General features: G+C 42.1%; 2 pseudogenes; both read left to right on the top strand.

The window, feature by feature from the left end:
• The first annotated feature begins 692 nt into the window (after positions 1–692).
• LOC136456175 (uncharacterized) lies at positions 693–4,253 on the top strand (annotated as a pseudogene).
• Positions 4,254–6,428: 2,175 nt separating this feature from the next.
• LOC136460727 (uncharacterized) lies at positions 6,429–9,708 on the top strand (annotated as a pseudogene).
• The last annotated feature ends 11,482 nt before the right edge of the window (positions 9,709–21,190 follow it).

The following is a 21,190-nucleotide window of genomic DNA, read 5'->3' as shown; positions in this document are numbered from 1 at the left end:
GTGGGACCTACCTGTTGGTGAGGGATGTAAACAGGGAAGGTGGGACCTACCTGTCGGTGAGGAAGCTAAATGTGCAAAATTCTTGCCGCTACTGGGAATCGAACCGTGAACCTCTCGGTTGCAAGAGCAGGGACCTAACCACTGGGATACTGAATTGTTTTCGCATAGTGCTGATCTGTTTTTTCTTTAGTCCTTTCTCAAACAAATTATAGTGCTTTGAGATTAAGGAGCCATTTGACCACTGACCACACTTGTCTGCGCCGCCCGCCCCTTTCCACGACCCTATCCGCGGCGGCCGACCCTGTCCGCGATGGCTGTTTGACCTATGGCGTCGGCGGCGTAGGCGTTGGCAGCAGCATACGCAACATCATAGGAGCTTCTGGCGGCGGCCTAGGAGCTGCTAGCGATGGTGTAGGAGCTCTTGGCTGGCGGCGGCGTAGGGGGCGACAACGGAAGCGCTGCCGGTATAGTCGGTGGCAGTGGCGGCAGCGGTGGAGAGGATACTGAGGGCCAGCGGTTCTAGCGGCGGCAGCGGCTCCATCAAGGCTCCCCTGCACGGGATCCATCGCCGGCCACCTACGGATCTTGGCTCAGCTGACTTCGATTGGTATGGATTTGGATGCATAGTTTAATTCAGCTTGATGTAGTGGTTGTAATGAAGATTTATTTATTTTCTGCAATTTTTTATGTAGATGGATAGACGTTGGATTCATGGTGCTCTGTTTACGCCTCAGTATATTTGTGGTGTCTGGTCTTTCATGAACTTCGTCAGAGAGAGGTTTACTGAGGATGAGCAAATTTTGTGCCCATGTAGTCGCTGTATGAACCATCATTCTCTGCACCAAAATGAAGTGGAGAGGCACCTACTGCTCAATGGCATGTCCAGCACATATAGCAGGTGGATAAATCATGGAGAGGACAGCGATGTTCATGTTTTGGAGGAACCAGCAGTACTTGAGGATGCAAATGTTGATTCTTTTGTATCTGAGGACACTAATGATTGTGGACTTGAAGGGATGTTAGGGGAACTCGTCAGGTCTGAACAAAATGGAAATGAGGCTGCACTTGAAGATGGAAATGAGGACGCTGCATCACATTTCAAACAACTGATTGAAGAGGCTAAGCGTGAGCTATATCCTGGTTGCATCAATTTTTGAAGGTTCACATTTGTAATCAAGATGCTCCATGTGAAGTCATACTATAGGATCACTAACTCAGCATTTTCTGCAATTTTGAAGATCCTGTCACAAGCTTTCCCACAGTTAAATACTATTCCAAAATCATATGACGAAGCAAAGAAAATGCTACGTGAATTAGGACTTGGTTATGTATCAATTCATGTGTGCCCCAACAATTGTGTGCTATTTATAAAGACATATGCAGAATTGGATAACTGTCCAGTTTGTGAGGCATCAAGATGGAAAGATCCTGAGAGCAAGAAGGTTCCAGCAAAAGTATTGCGGCATTTTCCATTGGTCCCTAGGCTACAAAGGTTGTTTGTTTCCAAGAAAAGATCTGAGGAAGAGCAGTGGCATAAGTTGAAGAGGAAATACAATGAGAAGGAAATGACCCATCCTACAGATGGAAAGGCATGGGAAGATTTTGACAACCGCTGGCCTGATTTTGCTGAAGATGACTGAAACATAAGACTTGGACTTGCCACAGATGGTTTCAATCCTTTTAGCAAATTGAGTTCATCTTATAGCATGTGGCCTGTTTTTGTGATTCCATACAACTTACCACCTTGGGCATGCATGAATGAATCTAATTTCATGATGGCTTTGTTGATTCCCGGTCCTCATTCACCGGGAAGGCCTTTGATGTTTTCTTGCAGCCTCTTGTAGAAGAATTACTTGAGCTATGGTCTGGTGTGGATACTCTTGATGCTATCACCGGAAAAGATTTTAAGCTTCGTGCTGCAGTGTTGTGGTGCATTCATGATTATCCAGCACTAAGTACCCTATCAGGGCGTACCATAAGTGGTTACTTTGCTTGTCTCCATTGTGACAAAAATCCTCTGTCATATGCCATAAGGAGCAAGCTATGTTATATTGGGCACTATCATTTGCTTCCGAGAGGTCATCGTTTGCGCAAGGACAGTGAATTTGCATCCCTCCATGATAGCAGTGCGAAGCCAGGTACTTTCACCATAGAAGAGCTACTAGAAGAATTAGAAAAGGTTAGAGATGTTAGAGTAGGACAGAAAAGGAAGCGTTCGGGGAATCGTGTGCCAATTTGGGGCAGAAAGATTTGTTTGTGGGACTTACCATATTGGCCATCTCTGAAGCTTAGACACAATCTTGATGTCATGCATATTAAAAAAATGTGTGTGAAACCCTCCCTGGTACCATTCTGGACATAAAAGGGAAGTCAAAGGACACGGTTAATGCAAGGCTTGATCTGGCTGATTTGAAAATTAGAAAGGAGTTGCAATTACAACATAGTGGAGATTCATATGACATGCCCAAAGCTTGATATACGTTGTCCAAGTCAAAGAAGATTGAATTTTGTAATTTCTTGAAGGAGGCCAAGTTTCCAGATGGATATGCTTCAAATATACAAAGATGCTTAAATGCTGACTCAATCAAGTGGCAAGGCCTGAAAACTCATGACTGCCATATTTTGTTGCAAAGGATTATACCTGCTGGGCTGAGAGGGCTGTTGGATGATGATATATATCAAACACTTGCTGAGTTTGGCAGATTTTTTTGGGAATTGTGCAGCCAAAAACTAAACAAAGATGTCTTGGCTCGAATGAAGACTGAAATACCTGTCATATTGTGCAAGCTTGAGAAAATCTTCCCCCTGCTTTTTTGATGTCATGGTTCACCTTGCTGTCCACTTGCCTGATGAGGCCATCCTCCGTGGACCTGTGCAGTTCGGGTGGATGTACCCAATTGAACGACGCTTGTATACTTTGAAGAGGTCTGTTAGGAACAAGGCACGCCCAAAAGGCTCAATTGCAGAGGCTTATGTGGCAGATGAAGCCCTCACATTTTGCTCGAGATATATGGATGATGTAGAGACAAGGTTTAATCGACTCCCAAGAAATGTTGGATTTTCAGATCAATCAGCCTATACTGTTGATGTTTTTGGGCACGGTGTCAATCTTATTGGTGCATGTGATCTTTCCTACTTTGAGGAACTTGATAAGTTGGTTTGGTATGTTCTCCATAATTGTGATCAGGCCAAGAGGTACATAAAGTATGTTCTTAAATCTATATTTTGTATATTACATCTGTTTCTTAATGATTTTTAGATTAACAACTTACTGTTTTTTTTTTTATTTTTGAGTTACAGAATGTTTGAAGATGAATTAACAGCAGCAGGGGTGGCTGCTGCAGATCTTGAAAGAAGGACATAGTAGGGATTTGGGAGTTGGTTCAGGAATTACGTTAGTATCTTATTGTTATCCTAAATTTTTAGTTATCTTGTAGATAATTATTTTGGCGCTGAGACATTCCCTTTTGCAGGTGTGGATGTTGAATGCATCAAAGGAGGTAGATGATGATATATGTGCACTAGCTTGTGGCCCTGGCCTTAGAGTAACATCATACTCCACGTGTGTTGTCAATGGTGTGCGGTACTTCACCGTCGAGCGTGACAAAAACAAGAAGACACAAAACTCTAGGGTGGCCTGTGCAGGTGCATACATAAGTGAGATGATTGATTTTTATGGTACATTGAAAGAGATTATTGAGTTACAGTACAACGCCAAGGATGATGATACAAAAAGAACTGTTGTTGTTTTTAGATGTGACTGGTATAAATTGGATGGTAAGCATACTGCAATAAGGGATGATGGATTTTGTAAAAGCATCAATATTGGCAGCTTGTGGTACAAGAAAGACTGTTTTATTTTGGCAACTCAAGCTACACAGGTTTTCTATTTGCCAGATATTAAGAATGGAATGAATTGGCGGATTGTCCAGACATTTAAGCATCGTCTTTTGTACAATGTGTCTGAAATAGATGGTGTCGTATCCACTGCTACACCCTATCAAGAGCAGACATGTGCTGTGGACACTAGCAGAAGACTAGAAGTTTCTGAGATGTTACCTAACATGCCTTTGAACAGGGCTGATGAGGCTGGCCTTCTTGTTGATGCTGCTGAGGTTGCTCGACTTACAAAGGAAAATCAATCAAAGACTATTAGTGAAGATGAAGAGGGTGATGAGGTAGAGGATGACACACTGATGGAGTACTGGAGTGAAGAAGCTGTCCCTATTGAGGTAGATAGCGATGATGAGTAGTTTCTATACTAGTGATCTGATCATTTGTCATGTATTATTATGTAATATTTTCCCTGTTTAGTAATGGAGTTAAGAACCCATATTTGGAAGCAACAAGACATTTCTATTTGAATTTATGACTATATTATGTCCAGAATTTCCCTGTTTAGTATTGCAAGCTGCCCCTGTTTGGATTGTGACCATTTTTGTTTTCATCATGTAATCCACATAGTTTTTACACACATGTACTCTAGATCAAGTGGGAAAAGGTACATATTTTGCAAGTTTGAAGACCAAATTTCATTATACAGATAAAATAACAAATTTCAGCAAACAAAATAAATTTAAAGAAAAGGATATCATTTAGTTACACAACATCCTTTTGGCCGAGAGAATTTTGAAGACAGAGAGGTGATAAACTAAGGAGTAGATTTTGGCCGAGATTTTGACCAAATTTCATACCTTTTTGAATTTTGAAGAAATTTTGTCAAAAATCAAGAATTTCTGTCATTTCATATTCGTAAATATAGGACATACACAATATCTTGATGTACATTTGGTGCTTACTATGTAGTCACCACAAAATCACTCTATTTTCATATAATCATCCTAACTTGGAATGGAGTTGATTATCGATGTAGAACATATTATACGATTACTAGACATGCATTGGGTAGTCACCCTGATTTCGATTGAGATCTAGCTAGCTAGCTAGAGATGAACCTCTAGGAATTGAATTGGTACACGTTATTTGGTACTTACTATATATAAAATCAACACCAAATCACCCTAAGCAAGATACGTTCGAGTTGAACACTTTTAAAATCATCAACGATTACTATAGGTTATGTGACACCTACCACAAAGTCAAATGTGGCCGGTGGAGAAATACAAGCAATAGCTGATCGATGTGTAGAGTATGATATGTTCAAGGAGTACTATATATAAAGACATCAATGGGTAGTCACCAAAAAATCAGCCTTATATAGCATAACACGATGGAGTTGATTGATCTACGTAGGTAGAGAACCTTTAGGGATTAGTACAAGTTATTTGGTACTGACTATATATATATATATATAATCACCACCAAAACCCTGTAAGCAAGATACGTTCGAGTCGAATACTTCTCAAATCATTAACAATCACTATAGGTTATGTGGCATGTACCACAAAGTAAAATGTAGCCTTTGTAGAAATACATGTGAGAGCTTCGAAGTTATATAGATTATTGGGCTTAATATGTGCTATTACTACTCTTACTTGTCATAAGAGGGGGCAGTAGTGATTTATTTACATTACCGGGCCTAAACAATTTAATTGACCAAATTTATACAATTAATACCAAGTAAGTATATATAGTAATCCAAATTTGGTTATTACCGTGCACTATTTTAATATCTTGATAGCTACAAAAAAATATATAAGGACCATTTCAAGAAAAAAAGAAGCACCTTGAATGTTTCGGCGGGCATTCTGAACAGTGTAGGCGCACACCCTGAAATTTTTGCTGGCAGCGGCCTTCCCCACTCCACAATTTGGCATACGAATTTACCAATCTGGCCCGCCCGCCTAGACCACACTCCATCACACAAAGGAAACGATGAGGCTATTTTGGTAATATTGCAGCGCCCTATATAATCGGGCTCCGCCTTCTTGCAGGCAACGCCACCCCCAAATCCCCCCAATCCTCCAAATCTCGCCCCCAGAACCGTACACCCCGCCATCCGTCGTCATGTAGCCAGTAGCCCCACCATCCGCCACCCCGCAGCCACCGCCGCTCTGCCATCCCGCAGCCACCTCTTCCTCTTCTCCGAGAGTACATGCAGAAACGCCGATGTCACTGAAGAAGAGGGGCAGAAAACCAACGAAGAGGCCACGGACGGGAAACCAGTTTGCAGGCGAAGTGTCTCTCCTGCATCCTTATTTTCGGTGATCTTGCTTACATAGTATCGGGTCGCCTAGATATGCTCCTACGAACCCTATCTGAGTGATAATGGTTGCAGGCGATTAGAACCCTATCTGAGTTTAAGATGCATGTGTTTCTTGGTTCAGAAAGTCTGATTGCCATGGTGGGTTCAGGGTTTGTGGGGTGGTGCTGTGTTTCTTAACATCCTTGTTCCTGCTGCCATCTTTTAGTGCTATTAGTTTTCTTTGCTGCCTCTTAGTTCAGGCTGTACTCGGTGGTGTAGTGAAATGCGAAAGAAGCAAAGTGCCGAGGAAGGTTGCTTTGATTTCTTTTTTCTTCCAAAGATATGCTCTGTCTGATTGGTATATATGATGGGTGCCAAATTTTTTTTATGTGAAGGGAAAATAAAAATAAGATGTCCTTGTATAGATTAAGATCTGTATAGCAAGTAGCATAAGATACTTGTACACATTAAGGACTGCTGCTTGTGGCCTTGCTGATGTGAACTGGATGTTAAAAATGTTTTCTATCTGGTTGTGAACTAGATATGAACTGGTTGCTGATGTGAACTGGATGCTTAAATATGTCCCTAATTTTCTCTTTATTCCTTCTTAATGCAGATCCTCCGCTTACTGACTATGAACTTCAACGGATGAGAAAGTGTTTCCGCAACAATGCAGAGATGCGGCAACTAGGACTTCCTGTACTAGCTAGACTTTTTGCGAACACTAGGATTTACCCAGAAATCTAGCAACAGAAGGAAACATACAACTCTGGTTCGGAGTACAATGGCGAGGATGAGCCTAACAGTGATGGCCATCTAAGTGATGATGGCCTAGAACCGGAGATGGAGTTGGGGTGTACACTTGCTAGTTTATCATATAAGGTGCTAGTTATTCCATAGTGTCAAATCTTAATATGTGGATTGCTTGCTCATTGCATCTAATGTTTATCTCACAATCTGTACATTTGATTGGTTCTATGTAGAAGAAGAAGACAATAACAAAGGTTACCAAGAGAGGTGTTCAGAAGGCGCAACCTGAGATGCAACCTGGTGTTCTCACAAGGTCACAGAAGAATCGTCCAGCTGATGTTACTACAGTGACTAATCAAGCTGAAATCTACAATCAGCCTACAAAGGAAGGTTAAATGACTACATTCCTGTAACAAATTGAACTCAAATTGTAGAACCAGCATTCCAAAGTACTATTACTAATTCTATATTGCATTGTAGCTGATGCAGGCGAGCAAAATGGCTGCCTGACTGGAGATGAGCATATACAAACTGAGTTGAACCTCTCTGAAGCTGCCATAATGAATGATGTCAATGAAAATGGAGAAATAGAGGGTGCCAACGTTTCTGAAGGTGTGTCATGCTGTGTCATGCTCTTGGTATTTGGTCTTCGCATGTTTTAGCTTGTCCTGATGGTTCAGCAAGTGCATAGTACCATAGAAGAACCACAAGTCAAGCTTGTCTTTGCAGTCAAATTGTGCATGCTTTGCTTCTCTACATGAGCATCAGTTCAAGTTATAGTTATTTTCTGCTCAAGTCAACCTGGTACTGCTAGGCTCAATTAGTCAATTATATTAGGATATTTATTATGGTTGGTTGATACTCCAATGCTTAAGATAATTCATGGACAGGCAATTTAGTCACCAGTGCATGACTAAAATTCTGTACTTCATACATTGTTCATAATAAAATGAAAACTGGCTCAGTCTTGAACACTAGTTTTGATATTATTATTAAATCAACAACTTTAATTTTCATAAGTTTATAGGATAATATTTAACTAGTATCTGTTACTACTTTTGTTTCTACATTATCGAGTGGTGAATTTCTTGTATCAGAGTTTATAAGTTTATGCTTATCCTTTGTAGATGACCCATTTGATGAGGAGGACTGGATGAGGAGACCTAATATTGGGAGAGAACTTGATTCAATGACTCGCTCGAGGAATGGCAAACTTCCTTTGGTATTGAACCGGGGAAGAAAAGACCGAACGCAGTGATGATTGCTGGAAAATTTGCAACTAAGTGCAACATTGCAGTAAGGAACCATGTTCCGATATTTCCACATTGGAAGGAGTACAAGAAACATCCTAAGATCATCAAAGGGTACATAGATAGAGTTGGTGTAAGTGTTCAAACTTGCCTCTTTCCACTGTTTATTTCCAACACTAACATGTGTATTCAATAACATTTGGCAATGTTGTTTACTGTTACCAGACAAAGTTTCATACGGATGTAAAGGCAACACCTATGAAAAAAGCATGTGTGGCTATGATGAAGAAAGCTATTCGCCAGTAGCGCTACAAGCTCAAAAAGAGGTATTTTGATGCTTTGCCACTACATCTAGTGCCCAAAACATCTCCTGTGACCTCAATGACTTATGAACAATGGGATATACTTGTGGAACACGGAACACTAGAAAAATGAGCAAAAAATGGTAAGTTCATCCAACTATTCCCCATCTCATCATGTTGATGTCATATGTGCTTAATAATAGAACTGTGTTGCTATATGTGACTTGTGAGAAGAACAGAGAGAACAGAAGCAAAGTGCAGTTACATCAGACCACTGGTTCTCGCAGCTATGAAATGCAGATTGTAAATTTGGTGAGTACAACTCACTGGCACTTTTCACTAGAACATGCTGTTTGAGCTTCAATTGCAAGATACTGTATATGAACGAACATTAAGTTGAATACCAAGGATTGTCATTTGTTTGTCAGGTCTTTTCTTCTCTGCATATTTAAGAGAGCTTTGTATATAGCTATGCCACATAGATTAGTAATAGTTGACAAAAATCTACTGTTGGTTGCTTGGTTTTTAAAATTATGTCACAACATACTAAACTTGGGGCTGTAAAATTAGCTATGGAACTTTCACTAGAACATGCTGTAACTTTAGTTTGTTTACTGCCTTTTATCTGTGTTAGAAATACATAGAATTAGCAAGCAGTTTTTTAAAGTGTCCTTTTCTATTCATTTTTAGGCGGACAAGTACAAAAATGAACCACCAAATGCATTGGAACTATTTAAAGAGATGCACTACAGCAAAAAGAAAGGGTTTGCTCCTGCAGTTCAATCTCTTATTGTAAGTAAAATCATACTTAGTTCACAACCAGATGATACATTAGGTTCATATGTCATGATCATTGAGCTATCTATGTCTCCTCCACTGCTAGGTTGAAATGGAGGAGAAGCTAAATGAACCTGTAGATGATGGTCTTGAACCAAAGGATGTGACTGATGTGGTCTCTGAGGCGCTTGTTCAGAAAACTAAGAAGAATAGATTTCTTGTAAATGTGGGGCTCAGAAGCAAAGGTACTTGTGTTAGTGAGCGCAACCTAGAAGAGGAACTGGTGGTGGAGAAACAAACATCAAGTGATCTTAGGGAGGTTATCAAGACTCAACAACAGCAAATGGAAGAAATGATGAAGAAATTCTAGGAATCAGAAATAGAGAGGGTTAAGCAAGAAGAGGAATTGAAGAAAAGGCAAGCTGACATTGATGCACTGATCATGACTTTGATGTCCATGATTCTGGGATGTCAAGCAAAATAGTAAGGTTGTCTTGGGTTACCGGCTGGCGCACCGATGCTGTTGGATGCTTCTTTTGGTGATGGATGCATTTTGGCAAGTTGTCTTGCTGCAATGTTAGTCTGTGAACAGGTGGATGCATGGCCTTTTGTTTGAACTAATGCATGATCTTTGACCTGTGCAGTTCTATGAACCGATGCATGTTCTATGAACTGATGAATTGATGTAAGGTCTGATGCATGTCCTAGCCTATGGTGTGCCAAACTTCTTATGTAACTGATAGTTACTATGTTGGCACATATTTAGATATATCTACAAATCTGTGATGATGTGTCCTCTATATCTATTGATATGTGATGGCATATTTATATGAATCTATGATGATCTGTGACTACCTGAATGGTGTGAATTTAGGTTTGAATTTACTGTCAATTTTAATTTTAATTTGGTGCAATTTAAATTTGAAGTTGGTGCAATTTAAATTTGAATGTTTGCTAATTTTTGATAGCCCACAGTGGGCCAATTCTATTGTGTAATTGGGCTAGCCCAATAGTTCCTGCTACAATATGGGCCTAACTAAAACTAAAAAACTACACAACACATGGTCCTCATGAACAATGGGGCACAAATAGCCTACTGATGACGTGGCAACGTAGCAGCCATGTGTAACATAACCATGACGGTTCATTTCATCACTATTGCCTTTTACTATTGTTGCCGACCAGTTCATCCATGATGAATAAAAAAGCCAACCTATGACGGTCCATTTCGGTTCAACAAATGTATGACGTAGGATACATGACTGTTTTTTGCGATCGTCATCATGAGTTAACTGTGACACATTTTTGCATGTCTGTGACCAAAGTAAACCATCATGTATAAGGCTATTTTTTGTAGTGCAGGGCGAGGGCGAGGGCAGGGCTACGGCATCCAGGGCACGCGATCCGTCCTCGCCAGTCCCCTGCGAACGGCGGCACCACGTACAATCGGCGAAGGCGTTGGAGGAGGCTGGATCAGGCCCGACGACGTCCGTGCTCCCGTTGGCGGACAGGCGGTGGCCATCCCTGAAGGGTGCGTGCAGCGAGGTGCGCTCGTGGACGCGGTGGTCCAAGGTGGCAAAGCTGGCGGCAGCATCGCAGTCCCCTACTCCCGCTCCACGTGTCCGCTCCCCTTCTTATGCTCTGTGCCCTGCCTCGCCCCGCACCGCCATCCCACTCGCAGCAGCCATGGCGGGGATCGACACCGTGGAGGAGGACAGCGTGCTGTCTGCTGCCGCCTGCGTTCGGCGTTATGTCAAATAGAAAGGGACTACTGTAGAAATATTCACTGAGGAAACTTTGAGGGATTATGGTCATCTTAGGGATCTTCTTGCTGTATGTGAAGGTGCGGAACTAAACTTGCTCCAAATGAAAGTGGTGCCTGTGTTTTCCCCACATTATCTGATTTAATTATTTTCATGCTCCAGCTCAAAGGCAGATTGGAGAAACTAGTTTTGAATGAAACAAGTTCCAGATCCCATCAAATACTCAGATTGGTTAGTGTCCCTTTAATACTATATGCTCCACATTGGTACTACATCATGGCCATTGACAATACATTCTCCCTAGAATTGACTAAAAATTGTAAAGTGTTGACCTGCATTTGCAATTTGGTCATCATGCATTCATGCGTCGATTACAAAACTCTGCTTGCGATTCCAATGCAGAGGTATGGCGCAAAGAAAGGCCCTGGAGCCAGCGCATCAAAAGAGTGAAGACCGGAGGGTCTGGGGACCTCAAGAGCAAATGCCTATGTTATCTGTAAGGCATCCTTCTGGCATGGTGATATTTTGAGGACCAGCTACTGATAGGGAATGCACACCATATTCACAAGTATGGAACATTGCTAGTAGATCAAATTTGGGTCAACTGGAGCACTTGTCTTGGGAGTTGAAGCAAAAATTGATGATGTAGAAGACTATATGGCATTTGCTGATTTAGTACTTCATTTAGAAGACTAGTTTTACTATGAATCCTAGCTGCCGTTATTCCCCTGTTAATAGTATTGCATGCTTGTATGAGGGACACATTCCAGACTTCTAGTTAGACATGTATCGTATGGATGTTTGTATGAGGGCACATTTCGAGTTTAGTTTTTTTAGAAAGAAACAAGAGACGATTAGTTTCTTCTTTAATTGAGGAAGCTAAGAATAATTCCAGCACATTGTAACAGTAATTGGATAAGTCACCATGACGTCACTTTTACTTCTAAATAAAGCTATCATTTTTCAGCTGTGCAAAATAACAGCATGTCAAAATAAAATGATTGTCAAACTAATTTTACTTGCATCAGAGAAGAATAATTCTTTGTATTGTTACAAACTCGAGTAATGAGCAGTTGAAGAATATCTGGCAGTAGTTCATCAGACATCACTACAAGACCCATCTAAGAAAAAAATTGAAAGCCTTCTTCTCATCATATATCAGTCACACTTCCCTCGCTGCAACAAGATGGCTTGTATTTTAGGACAGTGAAGTTGTCATTCATGTTATTTTTAGCATAAGATGCTTCCTGGATTATATCCAAGCAAATTCGATTCTGATGGATCTTCTGAAAATGTGTACAAACTGTTGCTTTCTTCATTACACTATGTTATTGATAATAGTTCATTGTTGCTAAAAAAGATGTGTACTGTTCTGTAGTTAGAACTTAAAACTATTGCACTCAAAGAAGATAAAATGCCCACACTAGTACACATGTCAGCGATTTTCAACATATATTCATCTCTCCTGTATGAATGTCTAATACATAATCATGCAACCTTCATCAAATTCAGTAAAACCCACTGCTTTACTAAAGTATGGTAGAATTGCAGGAATCTACTACCATCCAAAAAAGTAACCTTGTGCAAATTTTAGCTAACAGTACAAATAAACTGCAACTAACACTTTTGCATAGTAGGTAGGAGGAAATAGCAGACGTCAGAATATGAATATGAAATAATGAAACACAGCAAACACTATAAATGTGGGGTTTGTCATTCTAGACATGGCACAAGTTTGCACGAGGAGAAACTGACCTCCAAAAATTAGACAACATTCAGTCCCATTGAATGAATGAACTGGTTCAAGAATCTATAAGAGTGACTCCATAAATTGGGGACGCAATCAACAGGGTAAGAATGGATAAGAGTCCATCTCATTCAATGAACAGTTTATTCTAGTTTTAGACCACAATCTAATCTCCAAAACAATTTCATGATCATGTAAGTTATTATAGACTAGAAATTGGACAGGATGCACTCCTATTGAATGAACCGATCCATTCAATCCGACAAGAGTCAGCTCATAAAGTGGAGATGCAAATTTGATCCACAATTACCTGTCCTCCACAGCCGGTCCCTCCAATCTTCTAGGACTGGGCAATCCAGCGCTGCGGAGACCGGAGACACACAAGGACATCACATACTCAACCACCTAGCCAGTTCCCTGATTGGAGTAGCCGGCTTGTCCTCGGGCGGAGACACACTTAAATAGGTTTTCTTATCTACAATATTCATCATCCATATGACCATGATACAAATAGGTTTTCAAAAATTATAAATGCAGTTCGAATGCTTTATTTAAAAGTTTAAATTTTTTTGGCAAATAAAGCATCAGGTAACACATAATTCAGTAAAATGCACTGCTTTACTAAAGTATGGTTGAATTGCAGGAATAGTGGATAAATCCAAAACAGTTCTAACAGATTTGGTACTTCCTAAAAGATCTTCACATAATTTGATATATGCAAAGAAATCTATTGGAGAATGCACTGTGTCAACTATTTCCTCATAAACAAAGATACTTTTTAAAAAAACTCAACCGGATTGCCCCAACGACTTTGCACTGAGAAGATACCCCCTAGCCAAACTGTCTGAGAAAACCCCCGAATCCTGCCACTACCCTAGGTAGGACCTCACCAATACAACAGGCTGGTGCCCAGCTATTTTTTGTGGGGAGGCAGAGCAAGTTTTTTTTGGTACAAGCCAGGATTTGAACCTTGTCTGGTTGATACCACTACTTGGTGACCAACCACAACAGAGAAATTTAACAATACATCAAAGTTGAAATATACATAGTTTTCAGTTATTTACAGAGGCTTCTAGACTATTTGGACCAGCATTGACATGTAGAAGGACCATATGCAAATTTAGCAGAATCATCCTAGCAACGTCCATCCAGTAAAATCATTTTCACCATGATTTCCCTTCCTTAGAAAATCCCATTTGTCTAGGAGTCCACTACTGGAAGACAACAAAGTAAATTGAAATTCAGAAAATAAAATAGCAGCTCATTAGATAACTATTAACATAGATTTGTAGTGCTTAGAGATGTTGAACAAATGACTTATCAACACAAAGTGTTCATACAGAAAAGATATCCATATATCAAGTGTAGTCAATGCTGACTAACAAATAATTGGTGCTGTTTGATTGTAATTTTTCTATATGAAGTGGCAAATCTAAGGCTCTAAGCATACACATCAGATATAACAGACACTTAAGTTGTTAACACGTGTCTGACTAGCAGGGCAAGATGCATTAGCTGGTTATTCGTTCTTTATTATCTGGCAGCCAAATAACATATCTAAGGCTAGTTTGAGCTGACACTGAAAAGGGAAAAGCCCATTTTCCAGTTAGCGTCTGAAAAGAGTTGTGATATCTTAAATTGATTGACATTCTAATTCAGGTAAGCTTAAACAGACCCTAGACTTACATAATTACAGCTATTACATTAGAACCGATGATTATTAGGTTTAAGGAGTACCCACTTTGTAACAAAGTTATGTCCTAGACTACCACATTGTGACTGATATGTAAGATAACTTGTGTCATGGATTCCCATCAAAAGCAATACGTGATCGTACTCAAAAGATATTAGAGAGAAGTTTAACACATTTTAACTCAATGGCAGACCTGCTACAGCAAGATAAAATGATCTGATTGTCTACGATTAAACAGGGAGAAAAATGACATACACTAGAAATGACAGGATAAGAATCGATAAGAGTCAGTCCCATTCAATGAACAGTAAATTCAAGTTTCAGACCACAGTCTAATGTCCAAAACAAATTCATGACAATGGGCAATGGCATGAACCATGAAGATGAGTTCGTGCGTGTCTGTCAAACCTTGGCCTTGGGGCAGCTCGTGTCAGGCGGGCGCGACAGGGAGGAGGGAGAGCGACGACGAGGGCGATGCAGTGAGGGCTGGTAAAATATGATAGGGGGATGTCATCGGAGGCGAACTCATACATGATGCTGGTCCGCCTCTACGCTAGGCAAGGGCGCAGGAGCCGCTCGCGTCTGGCGGGGGCGTCAAGGAGGAGAGAGGACTTACGTCCTCCGTCAGGCCTCTCGTGCGACGGTGGCGGTAGGCGATAGCGGCGGCGCCGAGCGAGGGCATGGGAGTAGCGGCGCCGGCTAGGGCTACGGCGACTGTAGGTGCATGGCAGCCTCGCGTACCCCATCGGCGTGGGGACTAGGGGGTTCGTGCGTGGGCTATTGCGTGGGAGAGGGAGGGGGCCACAATTACAATACTAACCTTCCACTCATAAAATTAATTAGCTCTAATTAATTGTTTAGGAACCAAGATGAATCAAGAAGTACCCCAACCAAACATAACACATTGTTTAGATATGTGTCGACACGGAATTTCGTCCCATGCCGAGGACACACGAGCAAGCCGAAAGGGTCCGCTCGATAGAGCTGAGGATCCGCCTAGCTTCAGCGTAGGGGTGATCAATCCTGCGCACTCCTCCCGAGATGTGCCAGTCAATTTAACCCTGCAATTGACAAGGAGAGAAAGTTTATCAGTAATTAAGGGCAGAACATGCCGGTATAACCAGACAGTCTCGAATGTGTGGCTCTGAGAGCCGATATGAAAGGAGATCGACTAAATAGTCAATTCCAGCATATTCGTAAGAATAAATCGGTTAAAGCTCATGGGGTTGTGTAAGAGGAATCGGTTATCGTTCAGGATGAATATCATTCTTTAAACAAATATTGGTCACTGGCAAAAGGATATTAATAGTAATTAGTTCATGCTAAGCCAATGACTACGAGTAACTGAACCCCCTTTATGTAAAAGAAATAGTTCATCATCATTCAACCATTTAATAGAGGTAAATCTAATGAACATATTAGATCTCATCTATCGCTATGACCAGTGGGGCATGAGGCAGAATCATGCAGGGCGTAGAAACAACAATAGACTCGATGACCCTAACTTATTACTAATATTAGTAGGGCATTAAGCAGAATCATGCAGGCCATAATACAATAATAAGATCATGGGGCTAACACATCTTTCAACCTATCGCTACTTCAACGATCTCGTGATGCGAACTGTTCGTGAAAGTGCTCGATATCGGCTAAAATAGCTGATTTAGGCATAGCGCACAGTTAAGGTCATGCCCTTTTAGTAACAGATCCACCAAATAACGATCCCCACTCCACGGTGCTAACAGTCGGGTGTGAGGCAGAATCACATAGGCCATGATAATGGGCCATGAAATGGTTTTCGCTAGCCAATAGATCTACTCAAAATCAGACACGCCTTAACCGCACGCTATGCATGATCAAGATTGATATAAAACAGCCAATAAAACATAACTCATCATTTAAAGTGCAGATTAGATCAGTTTAGATTAACAAACAATGGGTTAAAAAAGATATAAAGCTGATTTAGATCAATCCCAATCGGGCAAAGTGATATTGCTATAATTAAATGAATAATAGAAGCAATAAGCAATATCAGTAACTTAATGAATCTATCTAAAGGAGCGCCACCCTTAGATAGAGCTGATAACTTGACCTTAATCTAGTTCGAGCAGTGGAGGTCAACCGGATCGATGCAACCATACTTGAACTAAACAAGAGTCGATAACTAACTCATACCAGAGTCGCAGTGGAGGTCGACCGGATCGATGCAGCCGTACGAACAGAGGTATAAGCCATGACAGTACTTACAGACAAGTAGTGGAGGTCAACCGGATCTATGCAGCCATACTTGCTGAACAACTCACCGGGATCTACTCTACTCCTACTCCTAAGGGGTGGCCGGAGCTAAAAAAGTAAATAACTGGTATTTGATTGATTGTGTCTCTAAGGTATGTTGGATTTAATTAAGTCTGTTCCATTTTTATTTAGTAATTAAATTAAAGAAAATCCTAAGACAATAATTAATGCTAGGTGTAATATGCTTGGGTCCTTTATGCAGTGTAACTAACGGTTTGATGAGTGTTAGGTGCATGATTGAAAGGTCCTTGTTTGGTTTTGATAATTGAGTGACAACCTAGGTAGACTAATATGTATTTATGTGAGATACACAGGTAATTAGTCTACAAGTACATTTGTGTGAGCAATTCATGTCAAAGAGGTGAAATGGCTTGGAAATGTTGCAAAGCTCACACATGTGATGAAGGAGCTCATTGCATACGAGACATAACACATGGAGTCATGCGACTAAGGTGGAGAGGATCAAGACAAGACTTGGCTTGATGGACTGGTTGCAAGCGTGAAGGGCAAGTTTGAGGCTTTGGAGCGATGGACCGTGTGGCGGTGAAGCTTGAGCAAGACTTGGCGCCGATGGACAAAGGCAATGGTGAAAAGGAAGTGAGGTCAAGATCGATGAACCAACAAGGTCACGTGATGATATGAAGTGGATCATATCATTTATGATATGGTTGGTGTATGTGTTGCATCAACGATGGAGGAGATGAAATGGAATGCGCAAGGCAAAGGTATATTTGTAGGACATTTCATTTTACTGGTCAAAGGTTGTGTAGAGAAGTGCATGACCGGGTTTAGGATAGATGGCTGTACTATCAAGAGGGGCAAACTTGTTTGCATATCAGTCATCTAGTGCCACTCGAGTGATCTAACTTTACATCATTGCTAGGATCGAGTGGCGTGGTGAATTGAGTGACTAATCCTTTGAAAAATGTTTGTGAAAATGCTAACACACATGCACTTAGTGGTGTTAGCATATTTGCAAAGGAGAAGTTGGAAGCTCACTTGGAGTTAGCATTCTTTAAAAAAAGGTTTTTCGGTGTGCTCCAAACTATATAATGGTTCTTGGATTAGAATTTTGTGTTGATCCTTTGTACTTTAGATCAAATATGCATGTGGGATGTGTAGCCCTCTGCATAAGCTTTCCAAAATATCCAAGATCATCAAAATCAGACTTCGAAGCTAAGAGTTATAGTCGTTCTAGCGATAAACACTCTGCGATAGGATGCTGCAACCGGACGCTGGCAGAGTCCGGTCAGTAGTGACCGGACATGTTCAGTCAGCAAAAAAACTCTGTGGAACATCTATGGAAGTGACCAGACTTGGGGAGAGTCGAGTCTGGTCGTGGGAGAAAGGCGAGTCTGGTCATGTGACAGGACATGGAGTTCACTTGCGCGCGTTGGAGCCGTTGGCGCCCAACGGTAACATTCAAATGATTGAAACACATGGCACACAAAAGGTGATCAGACTCTATGATTGGACATGTCCTGTGTGACCAGACTCTATGACCAGACGCATCCTGTCACTATGGCAGCAAGTCCAGTCAGTGCGTAGACAACCTAGTGAAGGAGGTAACAACTATTTAATTTTAGCACTTGGGGCTATAAAAGGAGTGTGTGGCCGGCCTTGGCTGATGCTTGGCACCCTTGGGACTTAGTGTCCATGCTTGGGGAGTGCTAGGAGAGCCTCTAACTCACTTGTGCTTGCAAGAGTACAAATCGATTGTGAGTGAGTGATTCTAGTGCGATTGCATTGAGAGATTGCATCGAGTGGCACTAGGTGATCGAGTTGCAAGCCGGTGGTGCTTGTTACTCTTGGAGGTTGCCACCTCCTAGACGGCTTGGTGGTGGTCTCGGTTGAAGCATGCAAAGAAGATTGTGTGGTGCTCCGGAGAAGAGATTATGAGGGGTGTTGTGCTCGCCCTGTGGGAGCCACGAAGAGTAACTCTAGTAGAGCGAGACACGAAGGGTCCGGCCGGATCAAGTGCTAGAGCTTGTGGTAAGCACTCCACGTGAGAGAGTGTGACTCGTGGGTCACCACTAGCAAGAGGACCAGCAGCAACCTTGGAGATTGTCTCAACGGGGACTAGCGTGTTGGCAAGCATGTGAACCTCAAGATAAAAATCACCGTGTCATCATCTTCCCATTGGTTTGCGATCCCCATACACAATCTTGTATTTACTTTCATATATATTGTTCTTGTGTAGTTGCCCTTGTAATTAGTTAGCTTTTATAGCTTGCTAATTACCTTCTTGCTTGTGTAGCATAGAAGTATCTCCCTTGCGTGACTAATTGGCTTGTGTAGCCTTGTTAGTCACATTGCTTAATTTGTGTAGCTAGGTAATTTGAGTTCTGTAATTTAGCTTGTGTAGTCTTGTTAGTGAGCATTGCTAGTGATCTTAGGAGCTTGTGCTTTTGCTTACTAGTTTGTGTAGGAGTTCCCTCAGTTTCCAAAGTACTAGTTGCATAGTGTCAGGGTGATGACCCCCGGGTATGTCAAGGCAACGATTAGTTATCAGGCCGAGCGACCCACGATACATCAGCTAGCAAAGGCCCAAACAATCAAGGCCTAGCTAAGCCAAGCGAACCATGCTAGACACCTAAGGACAGGGTAAGCCACAACCCCTCCCTTCTACCTTAGCCACATGCCACACAAGGGTTCACGACCTCTCTGTCGTCCTGACCCCAGGGAGGAATGGAGAAAGGTCGAGCCCAACCAAGCATGCCTGCTCTGACAAGAGTGGACATGCCACACTAACCCTACAAGGACCGAGGGGATAGCAGTCACCTCGGTCCAGTCAGACGCCATCCCTACACCATGCAGTAGGGACAAGACAACACTGACAAATGATGATGACTAGTACAGGTAACCCGTCGTCTAAATATAGTTTGACAAGACATATGTGCGGCCCTACCCACTATGGGATGGGATCCATGATGGAGGCCTTGACTTAGAGACCAATCAAGCCAGCAAGAACCACTGACCCAAAGGCTCAGGATCATGGCTACTGACTCCACAAGCAAACAAGGTGACCGACGACCTAGGGTGGCTACCAACTCTAGCACGACACTCTCGGGGGATCAGGAGATGACGATGAAGGCCATGATAGAACCCACATCGCACAGGACGGCTGGCAAACCACCACCATGCCTACAGTGCCACCATGATCGACATAGTATCACCACACCATACCTTACCACAATGTGGGCACAAGATCATGATGACAACCATGCCTAGACATGCACCACAAGATGATGTAGCTTGCAAGCTAAGTTAGCTAGGCCCCTCCCTCAGGCTCATGACCCCTCGGTCATGGAAAACCTTCTTCTTTGTACAAGCCCTGGCCTCGAACTCTATATAAGGGCAGCTAGGGCACCGTTTTAGGAACATCTTCACATTCTTTACAACCTCCAAACTCCTGAAGCTTCCCTTCAAGCGGTTCATCTCCTAGCTCTGGCTTCCTACCTCTTCCACCATTCTTGCACCCTCCATTGTAAGAACTTTAGAGAATTCAAGCGAGAAACACACACTCGATCATCTCTGAGACTAGACATAGGGCTCCTGGCCTAAACCAGTATAAATTCTCATGTCTTCTAGATGCTAGCATTATCTTCCTAGAACAGCGCGACAATCATATAAATTTACTAGTCCAGTTTACGAATGTGCCGATTACAAAGCGAATGCACCGATTACATGCCATATATACATAAAACATGAACATGTTTGACATAGCAGGATCACCCATACAACACCAAACATCCGCATCAAAAAGTCTCATACATCAGAAGATTGGTACTGGCGGCGGATGCTCACAGCCAACGTCTTGCTCACGAGGACCTCTACACCTCGAGCGATAGCACTGCCAATGGCCAGGATATTGCTCTTAGATTTCCCCAGTGCATACCCCCGTCCAATGGCATCAAAATTGACACCGCCGTAGTGCGAGCCGACTGACATCAAGGCAGCATGAATGCCATAACAAACTCCCTCAGAAATCAGGGAATCCACTTAGAGATGGGCTTTGTCAAGATGAGGCACCAGCTAGGGCATTCCACCAGCCGCCGCCGAGAACGATGTTGCAAAGAGCCCGTCTGGAGGCGGTCAGCGATGCTAGCTGGTTATCCATCTCTAGCATCGTCTGGTTCACAACCGCCTTCTCTTCCTGATTCGAGAGCGCCCTCGTGCGCAACCCTAAAAAGAGATAACTGGTTCACGACCAAACACTGATGACAGAACGGAAACGCAATGTAGAGTCAAAGAGGACTTACCGCAACACATGGAACATAGCTTTGAAAGTTCTAGTTTGGTTTTGGTTAATTGATGAAACCTATTTGGACTAACCCTATGCTCTAAGTGTGGATTTGAGATAGGTTGGTCCAACCCAAGTGAAGGAGATAGGTGACACTCATGGATGGAGATGGCCACATGAAATGAAGTCCATGGTGGTGGTGTGGACATGTGATGATGATCAAGC

This window comes from Miscanthus floridulus, chromosome 6 (assembly GCF_019320115.1).
Source record: "Miscanthus floridulus cultivar M001 chromosome 6, ASM1932011v1, whole genome shotgun sequence".
NCBI lineage: Eukaryota > Viridiplantae > Streptophyta > Magnoliopsida > Poales > Poaceae > Miscanthus > Miscanthus floridulus.
The sequence above is the reverse complement of the archived record's forward strand: the minus strand, read 5'-3'. Positions and strand labels throughout refer to the sequence as shown.